Here is a 15,244-nt window from a genome sequence, read left to right on the forward strand (position 1 = left end):
TTTGATGAATTCTATTTTATTGACTTCTCTTTTATGGTTATTTCTTTCTGGGAGTTGTCTAGGAAATCTTTGCCTATCCAAAGATCATTAAAATAACTACATTTTCTTCTAGAAAACATTTTCGTAGCCAATTGTTTCAGCACTGTTTGTTGAACAGACTTTTCTTTCCACATTGAATTGCTTTTGCACTTTGGATGAAAATCAATTAACCACTATTTCTGGACTAAGTATTCTGTCCCATTGATCTATTTTTTCCATCTTTATACCAGTACCACACTGTCTTGATTACTATGGCATTACTGTAAGCTTAGAGATCAGGTAATGTAAATTCTTCAACTATGTCCTATTTCAAGACTGCCATTTGTGACAACATGGATGGACCATAGATTATTCTAGATCTTTTAAATTTCCATATAAATTTTTTCCCAGTTTTACTGAGAAATAATTGACGTATATCACTGTATAAATTTAAAGTGTATGGCATGATGGTTTGATTTACATATATTGTGAAATGATTACATTTCATTAACATCTATCATCTCATATAGATACAACAAAAAGAAAAGAAAAAAGTAATATTTATTATTTATTTATTTATTTATTTATTTTTGGCTGCGTTGGGTCTTTGTTGCTGTGCGCAGGCTTTCTCTAGTTGTGGCGAGTGGGGGCTACTCTTTGTTGCGGTGCGCAGGCTTCTCATTGCAGTGGCTTCTCTTGTTGCGGAGCACGGGCTCTAGGCGCACAGGCTTCAGTAGTTGTGGCACACAGGCTTCAGTAGTTGTGGCTCGCGGGCTCTAGAGCACAGGCTCAGGAGTTGTGGTGCACGGGCTTAGTTGCTCCGCAGCATGTGGGGTCTTCCTGGAGCAGGGCTTGAACCCATGTCCCCTGCATTGGCAGGCGGACTCTTAACCACTGCACCACCAGGGAAGTCTCTGAAAAAAGTAATTTTTTTTTTTGACATTAAATTTTGCTCTTCATTTTATTGCACTTCTCAGATGATGCATTTTTTACACGTTGAAGTTTTATGGCAACCCTGAATCAAGCAAGTCTATTGAGAATATTTTTCCAACAGCATTTGCTCACTTCATGTCTCTGTCACGTGTTAATAATTATCACAATATTTCAAACTTTTTCATTATCGTTATATTTGTTACGGTGATATGTGATCAGTGATCTTTGGTGTTACTACCATGACTTGCTAAAGGCTCAAATGATGGCTAGCGTTTTTTAGCAATAAAGTATTTTTTAATTAAGGTGTGTACATTTTTTTAGACATAATGCTATTACATATGTAATAAACTACAATATAGTATAAACATAATTTTTACATGCACTGGGAAACCAACAATTTTGTGACTTACTTTACTGCAATATTCACTTTATTGTGGTGGTCTGGAACAAAACACACAATATTTCCAAGGTATGCCTGTACTGTGAACAACATTGTGGCCATAAGATCAACAACTTGGATCAGCACACTTTTCCTATAATGCGTCAGATAGTAAATATCTTAGACTTTGGGGGTCCCTATTGGAACTACTCAAAAAAGTAATTTTTAAATTTATAAATGTTATAAGAGATGAAGAATTAATACCTCCACCTCTCCTTCCTCATCCTCTTCCCCAAATTTTATCATACTTTTAATTATATTGATAATTAGCTTTTGCATCATTATAACAATGTTATTGTTCACTGCAGAACATATTAGAAAACTGTGATTACACATCTTTTTTTATTGTTGTTGTTAATTGAAGTGTACTTGACCTACAACACTATGTGAATTCCAGGTATACGCCATATGATTTGATATTTCTATCAAATCATACATTACAAAATGATCATGATAAGTATAGTTACCATCTGTCACCATACAAAGTTATTACAATATTATTGACTATATTTCCCATGCTGTACATTGAATCTCTATGACTTCTTTATATTGTAACTGAAGTTTGTACCTCTTAATCTCTCTTGCCTATTTCATTCATTCCCCTACTGCCTCCCCTCTGGCAACCACCTTTTTGTTCTCTGTATCTATGAGTCTGTTTCTGTTTTTTAGATTGCACATATAAGTGAAATCATACAGTATTTGTCTCTCTCTGTCTGACTTATTTCACTTAGTATAATACCCTCTAGGTCCATCCATGTTGTCACAAATGGCAAGATTTCATTCTTTTTCATGGCTGAGTAGTATTCTGTTGTGTGTGTGTATTTGTATGTGTGTGTGTATATACATATACACATACACACACACACACCACATCTTTATCCATGTATCTTTCAGTGGACACTTAGATTGCTTCCGAATCCTGGCTATTATAAACAATGCTGCAATGAACATTGGTGTGCATGTATCTTTTTTAATTAGTGTTTTTATTTTCTTTGGAAAACATCCAGAAGTAGAATCGCTGGACCGTATGGTAGTTCTATTTTTAATTTTTTGAGGACCCACCATACTGTTTACCATAGTGGCTGCACCAATTTATAATACCATCAACAGTGCACAAGGGTTCCTGTCTCTCCACATCCTTGCCATCACTTATTATTTGTTGTCTTTCTGATGATAGACATTCTGACAGGTGTGTGGTGGTATCTCGTTGGTATCTCATTTCCCTGATGATTGGTGATGTTGAGCATCTTTTCATGTGTCTGTTGGCCATCTGTATGTCTTTGGAAAAATGTCTATTCAGATTCTCTGCCCATTTTTTAATTGGGTGGTTTGGTTTTTTTGATGTTGAGTTGTATGAGTTCTTTGTATATTTTGGATATTAATCCCTTGTCAGATATATCATTTGCAAATATCTTCTCCCATTCAGTAGGCTGCCTTTTCATTTTGTTGATAGTTTCCTTTGCTGTGCAAAAGCTTTTTAGTTTCATGTATTCTCATTTGTAATGGTAATGTAAATTCTTTACCTCTGTTCTATTTCAAGATGGATTTATTCTAGGTCTATTATATTTCCATATAAATTTTAGAACCAACTTGTCAATTTCTTAAAAGAGGACTACTAGAAATCTGATTGGTATTGCTTTGAACCTATTGATCAATCTGGGGAGAATTGGCAACTTAACAATACTGGGTTCTTCCAATCCATGAACATGATATCTCTCCATTAATTTTGAATTTGTTTAATTTCTCTCTTCAGTGTTTATGGTTTTTGATGTAGAGGTCTTGCACATATTTTGTTATATTTATTCTTAGATATTTTGTTTTCAATACTACTATGAATAGTATTTAAATTAAAATTTTTTTCAGTTCCTTATTGTTAGTGTATATAAATACAATTGATTCTTATATGTTAACCTGGTATCTTGTCACTTTACTAAATTCACTTATTAGCTCCAATAGTTTTTTTGTTTTTCTTGTTTGTTCGTTTAGATTTCTTAAGTTTTTCTATGTTTGTGATCATGTTTTTTGGAGAATAAAGACGATTTTACTTCTTCCTTTTTGAAGGCATACTTTCCTTTTGTATGTCTCTTATTTACTTTTCTTGTCTTATTGCATTTGCCAGAACCTCCAGTAATATAATATTGAACAAATAATGGCAGATATCACTGCCTTGTTACTAAACTTAATGGGAAACGTTCAGTATTTCACCATTAAGTATATAATTAGCCATAGGTTTTTCATAGATTCTGCTTTACAGATTTAGAATATTTAGTTCTATTTCTAGTTTTTGGAAAATTGTGTTTTTTCCTTTTCATCAAGAATATGTGTTGAACTGTGTAAAAATATGCGTGGTTTATTTTCCACATGCACTTGAAAAGAACAGGTATTCTGCAGTTACTGAGTGCAGTGTTCTGTAAATGGCAATCAGGTAAAATTGGTTGATAAGATTTTTCAAATCTTGTGTATTATTATATTGACTGCTTTTTCCCCCTGAATATGGGTCACACTTTCCCATTTCTTCACATATCTCATTTCTTGTATTTGTTAGATAATCTATTCTAGCAATTCAGAAATCTGTTCTTTCTTCTTTTAGGGGTTGTTGTTGCATTTGGTTGTTTAGTAAGTTGCCTGGAATAAATCTGTGGAGCCTGTAGTGTGCAGCCACTAGTGTCTTTCTTATTATTTTTTAAAAATTTATTATTATTATTATTATTTTTGGCTGCGTTGGGTCTTTGTTGCTGTGCACTGGCTTTCTCTAGTTGTGGCAAGCGGGGGCTACTCTTCGTTGCGGTGCGCAGGCTTCTCATTGCAGTGGCTTCTCTTGTTGCGGAGCACGGGCTCTAGGCACACGGGCTTCAGTAGTTGCAGCACGTGGGCTCAGTAGTTGCGGCACACTGGCCCTAGCGTATGCAGGCTTCAGTAATTGTGGTGCATGGGCTCAGTAGTTGTGGCCTGTGGGCTCTAGGGCTCACGCAGGCCTCAGTAGTTGTGGTGCACGGGCTCATTTGTTCTGTGGCATGTGGGATCTTCCCGGACCAGGGATCGAACCTATATCCCCTGCATTGGCAGGTGGATTCTTAACCACTGCGCCACCAAGGAAGTCCCGCCACTGGTGATTTTCTTATTTTTTGTTTTGTTTCTTGAATTCTTGTCTTTATTTTTAAGCCTTGCTTCCTAGGGATTGCCTCTGTGTCAGCATTGCTGAGTAGTCAACCAGTGACTGGTTAGAGTTTGCACTCAAACACCTTAAGCCCATAAGATTTTTGTTTTCTTCAATGGCTCTGTGATGAATCTAATGTATGGGTTAGAGAGCACATTCAAAATCCTGGCAGTTTACAAGTCTGTTAGGCACTCTCATGTCCCCTGTACCTGCATACATGGCCTCAAGTTCTACCAGGAATATGTAGATAGCCAGAGCACTCTTTGGTCTCTCCTGCACATGTGCTTTGCTGAAACTGTTTGGGAGCTTATCAAGACCCACAATAGCTGGCTCATTCCTGGTATATCCCTGTTAAATTTCTTTGCTTGCCCCAACCAACACCTCAAAATCAGGCTACCTGAGTTGTTGGCCTTCCTTGTTTGTTTGTTTGTCACCAAGATTGCTACTGTTTCTCTCAATGCCCCAGGCATGGGGTTTTTCAAGCTCTGCTCCAAATCAAGTGAGACCCTTCCTGAAACAAAGCTGCAGTTTTTCATGGCTTGCCTCTCCCTGTAGAACAATTACCACAATGACTGAGCTGGGGCGGTGATGTGAGGGGAAAGGGTTAGGAGCAGCCACAGGCTAAGATGTCACAGACTGCTTACGTTTCTTACCAAAGGTTCAGTAATATTTCATGAATCAACACTTCTCAGTTTGTTGTAAGCCTTTGATCATTTTCGTTTTTGCCAATTTTGTCCAGTTTGATGTTTTGGTTTTTTGATTTTTGGTTTTTTTAAGAGCATCTTCTGAGCTTCTTACTTTGCCATTCCAGAAGGCCTGTCCTCATCATTCTATATCCTTCTAAATTGTGGATTTATCTCTTTTTTCAGTTCTATTAGGTTTTTTTTAATATAAATTTATTTATTTTATTTATTTATTTTTGACTGTGTTGGGCCTTTGTTGCTGCAGGTGGGTTTTCTCTAGCTGCAGTGAGCGGGGGCTACTCTTTGTTGTAGTGTGTGGGCTTCTCATTGTGGTGGCTTCTCTTGTTGCGGAGCACGGGCTCTAGGCATGTGGGCTTCAGTAGTTGTGGTGCGCGGGCTCAGTAGTTGTGGCTCGCGGGCTTAGCTGCTCCGTGGCATGTGGGATCTTCCCAGACCAGGGATCGAACCCATGTACCCTGCATTGGCAGGCGGATTCTTAACCACTGCACCACCAGGGAAGTTCCAGTTCTGTTAGTTTTTACTTCATGTGTGAGTAAAGCTGCCCTAAACATCCATGTACAGGTTTTTGTGTGGACATAAGATTTTCAGGTGTGGGCATAAGTTTTCAACTGATTTGGGTAAATATCAAAGAGCACCATTGTTGGCTCGTTATGGTAAGACTGTTTAGTTTTGTAAGAAACTGCCAGACACTGTCCAAAGTGGCTTTACCATTTTGCATTCCCACCAGCAATGAATGAGAATTCCTATTGCTCCCCATCATTGCCAGAATTTGGTATTGTCAGTGTTTTGGATTTGGGCATTTCTAATAGGTGTGTAGTAGTATCTCATTGTTTAATTTGTAAATCCCTAATGACATATGATATAGAGCATCTTTTCATATGTTTATTTCAATGCGTATTTCTTCTTTGGTGAGGTGTCTGTTCAAATCTTTTGTCCACTTTTTAAAAAAATTGGGTTGTTCATTTTCTTACTGTTGAGTTTTTTTTTTTTCTTACTGTTGAGTTTTAAGAGTTCTTTGTATATTTTGGATAACAGTCTTGTATCATATATATCTAGTGCAAATGTTTTCTCCCAGTTTGTGACTTGTCTTCTCATTCTCTTAACAGTGTGTTTCACAGAGCAGAAACTTCTCATTTAAATTAAGTCTAGCTTATCAATTCTTTCTTTCATGGATTGTGTTTTTGATGTTGTGTCTACAAAGTCATCCCCATACCCATAATCATCTAGGTTTTCTCCTATGTTATCTTCTAGGAGTTCTACAGTTTTGCGTTTTATATTTAGGTCTATGATCCATTGTGAGATAGTTTTTGTGAAGGGTGTAAAGTCTGTGTCTAGATCCATTTTTTTGTGTGTGGATGTCCAGTTGTTCCAGCACCATTTGTTTAAAAGACTGTTTTTGCTCCATCGTATTGTCTTTGCTCCTCTGTCAAATATCAGTTAACTATATTTATATGGATCTACTTCTGGGCTCTCTATTCTGTTCCATTGATTTTTTTGTCTATTCTTTTGTCAACATCACATTGTCTTGATTACTATAGCTTTATAGTAAGTCTTGAAGTCAGATAGTGACTTTGAACTTTGTTCTTCTCTTTCAATATTGTTGGCTGTTCTGGATCTTTATATAAGCCTCCAAATAAACTTTAAAATCTGTTTGTCTATGTCCACAAGATAACTTGCTGGGATTTTGATTGGGATTGCATTGAATCCATAGATCAAGCAGTGACATTTAAAAAAATTATTATATTTTCCAGTCTATCATTTCTATTTGTCTTTTTTATAACTTTCAGTTCTCTTTTGAGGTTCCTTACTTTCCCTCATTATGTTTATACTTTTCTCTAATGCCTTGAACACGTTCATAACTATTTTAAGCTCCTTGTCTGCTAATTCCAACATTAATATCATTTACAGATCTGTTTCTATTACATTATTTTCTTTTGGTTATGAGTCATATTTTTCCGCTTCTTTGCATGTCTACTAATATTTTATTTTATGCTGGACATTATGGATGCTACATTGTTGGGTGTCTGGATTTTGTTGTCTTCTTTAATGGGGTGTTGAGTTTTGCTCTGGCAGGCAGATAATTTACTTGTGGATGAGCTTGATCCTCTTGAGGCTGGTGTTTGTTAGGGTGCATCCAGAGTAGCCTTTACTCTAGGGCTAGATTAGCCCTGACCTTAAGGCTTGGCCCTTCTGAGAGTTCTATTGAATGTGCGGAGTACCCAGTGAGACCTCTATATTCTGACTAGTTACAACTCAACCATATCTTAGCTCTCTGCATGCAGTGGTAGTTGTTCAGCTCACAGTTCTCCAGTAGTTGTTCCCTGCCTGGACTTATGGCGCGTCTTCCTCTGCATGTGTCGGGGACACCTATGCATACTTCTGGAGCTCCTTTGCTATGCAGCTCCAGTCTCTCTGAAACACTGCCCTGCAAATTTCAGCTGCCGCAGTAACCCTGAACTTCACTTTCTGTTTCTTCTTCTTAGCAAATGTTCTGTTTAGCAACCCCTTCCCTGCATCAGGGTCTAGAAAATGCCTCCAAATTGGGTGATAATGAGGCACATCATATTTGTTTTCTTTCTATTAGGGATAATATTCCTACTTTGCCTGTTGTCCAATGTCTGAAAACAATTTTTTCATATGTTGTATCCAGTTTTGTAGTTGTTCATGATGGGGCAGCTAATTCAGTACCAGTTACTCTGTGTGACCAGAAGCAGAAATCTGCCATTTTTTAACTGTGTGATCTTGGGCAAGTCAATCTCTCTTAGCCTGATTTTGACATGAGAAAATTGTGGCTTATAATAGCTAAATCAAAATGTTGTTGCATAAACAAATGGGACCTAATGAAACTTAAAAGCTTTTGCACAGCAAAGGAAACCATAAACAAGACCAAAAGACAACCCTCAGAATGGGAGAAAATATTTGCAAATGAAGCAACTGACAAAGGATTAATCTCCAAAATTTACAAGCAGCTCATTCAGCTCAATAACACAAAAACAAACAACCCAATCCAAAAATGGGCAGAAGACCTAAATAGACATTTCTCCAAAGAAGATATACAGATTGCCAACAAACACATGAAAGAATGCTCAACATCATTAATCATTAGAGAAATGCAAATCAAAACTACAATGAGATATCATCTCACACCAGTCAGAATGGCCATCATCAAAAAATCTAGAAACAATAAATGCTGGAGAGGGTGTGGAGAAAAGGGAACACTCTTGCATTGTTGGTGGGAATGTAAATTGATACAGCCACTATGGAGAACAGTATGGAGGTTCCTTAAAAAACTAAAAATAGAACTACCATACGACCCAGCAATCCCACTACTGGGCATATACCCTGAGAAAACCATAATTCAAAAAGAGTCATGTACCAAAATGTTCATTGCAGCTCTATTTACAGTAGCCAGGACATGGAAGCAACCTAAGTGTCCATCATCGGATGAATGGATAAAGAAGATGTGGCACATATATACAATGGAATATTACTCAGCCATAAAAAGAAACGAAATGGAGGTATTTGTAGTGAGGTGGATGGAGTTAGAGTCTGTCATACAGAGTGACGTAAGTCAGAAAGAGAAAAACAAATACAGTATGCTAACACATATATATGGAATCTAAGGGAAAAAAAAAAAAGGTCATGAAGAACCTAGTGGCAAGATGGGAATAAAGACACAGACCTACTAGAGAATGGACTTGAGGATATGGGGAGGGGGAAGGGTAAGATATGGCAAAGTGAGAGACTGGCATGTACATATATACACTACCAAACGTAAAATAGATAGCTAGTGGGAAGCAACCGCATAGCACAGGGAGATCAACTCTGTGTTTTGTGACCACCTAGACGGGTGGGATAGGGAGGGTGGGAGGGAGGGAGACGCAAGAGGGAAGAGATATGGGAACATATGTATATGTATAACTGATTCACTTTGTTATAAAGCAGAAACTAACACACCATTGTAAAGCAATTATACTCCAATAAAGATGTTAAAAAAAAATGTTGTTGTTAAGATGAAAAGAAGTAATACATATCAATTCCTGATCTTAGTGCGTAGAGCATTTGCAGAAGCGTCACAAATGATTGTTGTTTATCACTGCAGTTATGCTACAGTGTGTTAAAATCTCTGTTGGACAGATGTGATGGAAAAGGCGAACAGATCAACAGACAGGTGAAGAATCATATCTGAAGCCACAAGCTCTCACCATCCCACACAGTAATGGCCCAGCCTGTAGGCTTGGGGTTGTCCTAACCAGCTAGTGACATGCTTGGCTAAAGGAGGGTGTTCCTGGCGCCAAGGACCAGGTGAAGGCCACTGTCCATAACAAGAAATGAAAGTGAGAACATCAGACACAACGGAGGCAGTGGGATATATGGGAAGAATACACAGGCTTTGGAGTCAGACAGGCATGGATTTCAATCCCACATGTGTTATTTGACTTTAGGTAAACCACATAATCTCATCTATAAAATAGGGGATAATATATATTTTGTAAGGTTGTTCTGAAAATAAGAGATGCTATATGTAAAGTCTCTGATATACAGCTGACGCATAATAACTATCATCTGATTATATCACTTCCTTGCTTAATAACTTTCCTTGATTTCTTATTTCCTTTAAGAAAAAATCCAAACTCCTTAGTATAAGACCTCCTTTTACCTCTTCAGCCTTGAATCTTGCCACTCTGAGCTTCTTTGACTTTCTTCGGCCACATTGAACTATTTTCTTAATCTATCCAGGCCTTTACACTGCCTTTATCTCTGTATGGAACATTATTTCTATCCTTGACTTGGACTTCTATCCTTTCTGTCTTACCAATTTAGATATCGGCATAACTTTATTCACTCATTCTTTTGTTCATTCATTCATCAAACATTTATGGAGGACCCATCATGTAGCAGGTACTGTGATCCAGCAGTGAACAAGGTATACACGGTCCCTGTCCTCATTGGAATTCACCCTGCACCCTTACCATATCCACCAGGTCTGGACTTGGGGCCCCTTCTGATATATTTTTATGATGTCCTGTACTTCTCTCTCATAGCCCTTCTCTTAAATATTATAATTAGTTCTTACCTATAGTTAACCCTCACTAGATTGTAAACTCTGCAGGATCACAAACCATGGTCATCCTAATCTTCACTTTATTTCCACTTCCTAACACATTAAATATTTGTTGAATTAACAGCAAATTACTGAAAAGTCCCCTTGGCCCTGAAACATAACCAGAGCACGGACTCTGTGCAAGGCCCTGTAGGAGATAAAGATACAGGTCTATCACACCAGCCAAGTGAGGGAAATGACCGGCAAGATCTCTGACTCTTGGGGTCACTCTTGTTAGTGACCCCACTCGGTGAACTAACAAGCCCATTATGATACTCTCTCAAGTCTGCTGGCAGTGATAACTCATGCTGCTCTCCCTACCGACTTAGCTTCTGCTGGAGTTGTTTCTTCCTTCTCAGGACTTTTAATGTCCCCAGTCCACAGGGCTCTATCGGCTTCATAGACCCTCTGCTTACGTCTCCAGGAACCACACCAAGTTCTGAGCAGCAGCAGTTGCACAGGAGTGCCCTGCTGTCAGCAAATGACCCGACCCCATGTGAGGTACCTTTCGGCTTCCTCCTAGGCCTTGGGGAGTTTCCTGCCTCCACTGGACACCATCTCTAACGCTTCATCTTCTTTCCTCATTAAAATTGTCAAAGTCTTGTTGTATTTCCTGTCTCTAAGCGAGAAAATTAAGTATGGCTGGCAACTCAGTTTTTTTTTTTTTAATTTTTATTGGAGTATGGTTGCTTTACAATGTTGTGTTAGCCTCCACTGCACAACAAAATAGATCAGCCATACACATGGCAACTCAGTTTTATGTTATTTGAAGCAGTGAGAAGGTCATTCTCATGTATTGACAATGAACATCAAATCGGTACAGGCTTTGAGGGGGCAGTCTGCAACGTGTCTTAAAAATGTATATCCTTTGACACAGTAATTCTATTCCTAGGAATCGATCCTAAGGATAACTTAAAATACATCAAAGATTTGGTTGCAGTTACCCCAAATGCAAGCATAATGCTCACGAGAAGTTGGTCTCTTATCAGACTTGCTTAAAAGTGGCTTATGAGACATTCAATTTTCAGATAAGAGTTACTATTACAAGGTATTTAGGTCCAAATCCTAGCCATCTGGAGGATTTTAGAGGGAGAAAAAGCTCTCAGCTCTGTAAAGCGATGATAGGGTATTGAGAGGAGTGGACTGAAATGTCTAAGATGAGGCTCTGCCCCTGACCTGCCCAGTGGTCACCTGCCCTCTCTGGACCTGTTTTCTCACCTATAAAATGGGGTAAAATCTGCCCATTATCTTGGACAGGCGTATAAGGAGGGCATCCAGCTTTCCCTTTTGTCTGTACTAGGGCTCTCTCTGTAATGACACGGATTGTCTTCCACGGCTTCTCTCTGCCTTTAGAATGACACAATCCTTCCCACAGCCTCAAGCGTCCCAACAGTCTGGCTCAGCCTACTTCTCTGGCCTCATCATGGGTACAACCTCCCTGTCAGTCACTGTGCTCCAGCCACATTCCTCCCCCAGGGTCTTCACGTGTGCTCTTCCCTCTGCCTGAAATCCTGTACCCCCTTTGCCTGGCCAACTCCTACTTATCCGTAAAGTCTAAGCTTAAATGTCACTCTTACCAGGTTATCTTCCCGGATGATCCCCAACATGGTTAGGTACCCCCGTTACATCCTGTCATAGTGCCTGCTACAGATCCTTCGTAAGGCTTATCACAATGGTCCTTCAATACCTGTTTACGCCATAATTCATTTGGTTTCCTCTCCCTTTCAAAACTTCATGAGGGCAGGTTCTATTTCTGACTTGCTCATGACCGTGTAGTGTCAGGGCTTGGCAGAGTGCCCAGCCCAGAGACACAAGGTAATTTTTTTTTTTTTATAAATTTATTTATTTTTGGCTGCATTGGGTCTTCGTCGCTGCACGTGGGCTTTTCTCTAGTTGCGGCGAGCGGGGGCTACTCTTGGTTGTGGTGCGCGGGCTTCTCATTGCGGTGGCTTCTCTTGTTGCCGAGCACAGGCTCTAGGCGTGCCGGCTTCAGTAGTTGTGGCTCGCAGGCTCAGTAGTTGTGGCTCGCGGGCTCTAGAGCGCAGGCTCAGTAGTTGTGGCACACTGGCTTAGCTGCTCCGCGGTATGTGGGATCTTCCAGACCAGGGCTTGAACCCGTGTCCCCTGCATTGGCAGGCGGATTCTTAACCACTGTGCCACCAGGGAAGTCCCAAGGTAATTTTTTAAATGAATGAATTCTTATCATCTTAGAGCATCAGGGATAGAGATCTAATGGCTTCATTTTACAGCTGACAAAATGAAGGCCCAGAGAAGATAAATGACTTTTCCCAGATCACATGGCCAATGAGTGGAAGAGGCAGTTTTAGAATTCATTCATTCATTCAAAAAATCTTTTCTAAGAGCCTACTATGTTCCAGGCACTGTCCTAGGTGCTGGAGATAGAACGACAGCCAAAGCAGGCCCTGACCTCCTAGGACTTACTACCTGTAGCGGAGGAGATAAGCATATAAACAAATAACACTTATATAACATCTGAGATAGTGATATCTATGAAGAGAGAGATGCTCTAAAGACAAGATCACATAACTGGCGAGGACTCAAACCCATGTTTTCTGCTTCCAAGTGCAGGCTCCTTCCACTACACCACGCTGCCTGCCCTAAGTAAACAAACAAAACCATAATTTATGAGGCTCCTTCAGCTGCCTGTGTGTGTGCTTGGTGGGGTGAAACCCTCATGAAGTCCGTGAAAAAGGGCCAACATCATCAGAAGCAGCAGCTGACTGGCTTGCCTGCTAAAGCAGGTGTCCCAGCATTAGCCAGCCTGGCCTCTACTGCCTTGAAACTTCACATCTGGCGCCCGAAGAGAGAGGGAGTGTGTTTAAATAAGACAGCTATTGACCAAGTGGATTGAGGAGGGTTGGAGTTGGCTTGCGTCTGGGAATGATGCAAACCACAAGGGGACAGTACTCAGGAGGCGGACAGAAAAAACAGATGGGCTCAAACTGCAGGCGTGACTATTGCCTGAGCACCCCACCCCCATCCCTGGGCGAAGCAGAGGGAGGCCTCTTTGCTGCCGAAGATCTGTTTATTTTTTCATTTATAAAGGCGCCCTCTGATGTCTGTACTTGGAGAAATCGAATGTGCACTCAGACCACTGACTTTCCTCTAAACTGTTTCAAGTAGAAATGTGGTTGAAACAAGAGTTCAGAACATATGCAGAATGACACAGCAGCCCACTGAGAGGGAGGGGTGCTGGTGGATCAAGGGGGCCATGGTTTGGACAGGTGAGCAGATCACAAGGCTGCCCACTGAAACACTCCCTCCTCACTTTGGCAGGGCATTAGTTTTGATAGTCCAAAGTGTTGCTTATAACATAAAGTAGATACTCTAATAAAGATTAGTTGAAAAACAAATAAATGAAGGATGACAACCTATTTTTCTCACATAGGGAAGATTAAAGCCCAAAGCACTGCTTTGAAAATAATGATCATAGTTATCATTTACTGACCAAGCACTATGAACTGGACATTTCATGATCTCTCATCCTCACACTAATCTTGACATAGATATTATCTTCATCTTAGAGATGAGCGAACGGAGGCTCAGGGAAGTTCAGTGACTTGCAAGAAGTCACCCTGGTGGTGAATGGGCACTGAGCTCCAATCTGTCTCTAAAATCCAAGTACTTCCTACAAAACCAAGAAGTGACAACCACTTGCTGGAGAGCAAAAAGCGACCCTGTCTAGCTGCTACTCATGTGTTACTGGTTGGGAAGCCACGTAATTCATGTTGTGAGTTATGTACGATTCTAAGTAAGGGTGGGGGGCTTCATGCAGAGGCTTCAGGATAGCGGGTCCCTTATTTTAGGGGTGAGCTTAGGAGTTTGCAGCAAAAACTCACTGCTAGAGTAGAAGCATATCATTGTACAATCCCAAGTATAATGGCTGTTCAGTGAGTACCTGATGTGAACCCTAGTTACGATAAGCAAGACTGCTTACCGCGCTCCACCCCACTGGAAAAGAACTCATGTCAGGAGTGGATGACAACGGGACACTCAGTCTGCCCCTCAAATCCCCCAGCTCTACCGTATGCTAGCCTGGTGGTAGCCTCTCTTAATTTCCTAACTCACAAAATTGGGCTGATATCTACACTTCACAAAATTGTGAGGAATAAATGATAAAGTATACGGAAACACCTGGCATGGAATAGGTGTACAATAAATATGACTTTAGTCATATTTATTCATTATTCATAGGATGAGTTTGGTTGACCAGTGTGGGACTATGGGTCATTGTGGCCCAAAGAATTCCAGGGAGATGCAGTCAGTTCCAGGTCTAAATCAGAGTGTGTGTTCGTGCGTCAGAGAACGGCCTACATGGATCCTTAGTGGAACCGTGGAACCAATCCCATCTCCATGGTTTAACGAGGACCATGGCTCAGGCAAGAGCCAGAGGATTTCCAAGCATGAGATGAACCAGCAAAAGGCTAATCATTCCACATTTGAAGTCACTCCCAATTCTCTCCTGTCCTGAGTTTCCAAGGGGATCAAAGGAATCATTTGCTTAAAACTGAACTAAATCCAACTTCAAGCTTGTTCATCTTGAGATAGAACAAGCTTTTCCTTGGCTTGTTCTGTCTCAAGATGCAGGTGCAATTTGGTCTTTATGACCTATTTCATACTGGTAATTCTCTCTTTAGGCTACAAATGGCGATTTTTCTAATGTACAAATCTGAGATGTTAAACTTCTTCAATGGCTTCCTATTGCCTGTAGAGTGAAGTCCAAACTATTTAGCAAAGAATTCTGTGATCTGGCCCCTACCTACTTATTTGTCTCATAACCCACTATTCCATCTATCAATCACTAAACCACTTATAGCTCCCTAAACACTCTGTGCTTTCTCATGTGTCTATGTCTTTTATGTAGTATG

At 40.0% G+C, this 15,244-nt stretch overlaps 1 protein-coding gene across 1 annotated transcript in view; it reads right to left on the bottom strand.

Annotated features, from left to right (window-relative positions):
• Positions 1-884: 884 nt before the first annotated feature.
• The window catches only part of POLD3 (DNA polymerase delta 3, accessory subunit), a 68,584-nt gene continuing 54,224 nt past the window's right edge, over positions 885-15,244 (bottom strand). Inside the window, exon 13 of the transcript XR_011075476.1 lies at positions 885-932. The gene's annotated coding sequence lies outside the window, so the exon portion shown is untranslated. The remainder of the gene's footprint in view (positions 933-15,244) is intronic.

The sequence above is a fragment of the Eschrichtius robustus genome, chromosome 11, assembly GCF_028021215.1.
Source record: "Eschrichtius robustus isolate mEscRob2 chromosome 11, mEscRob2.pri, whole genome shotgun sequence".
NCBI lineage: Eukaryota > Metazoa > Chordata > Mammalia > Artiodactyla > Eschrichtiidae > Eschrichtius > Eschrichtius robustus.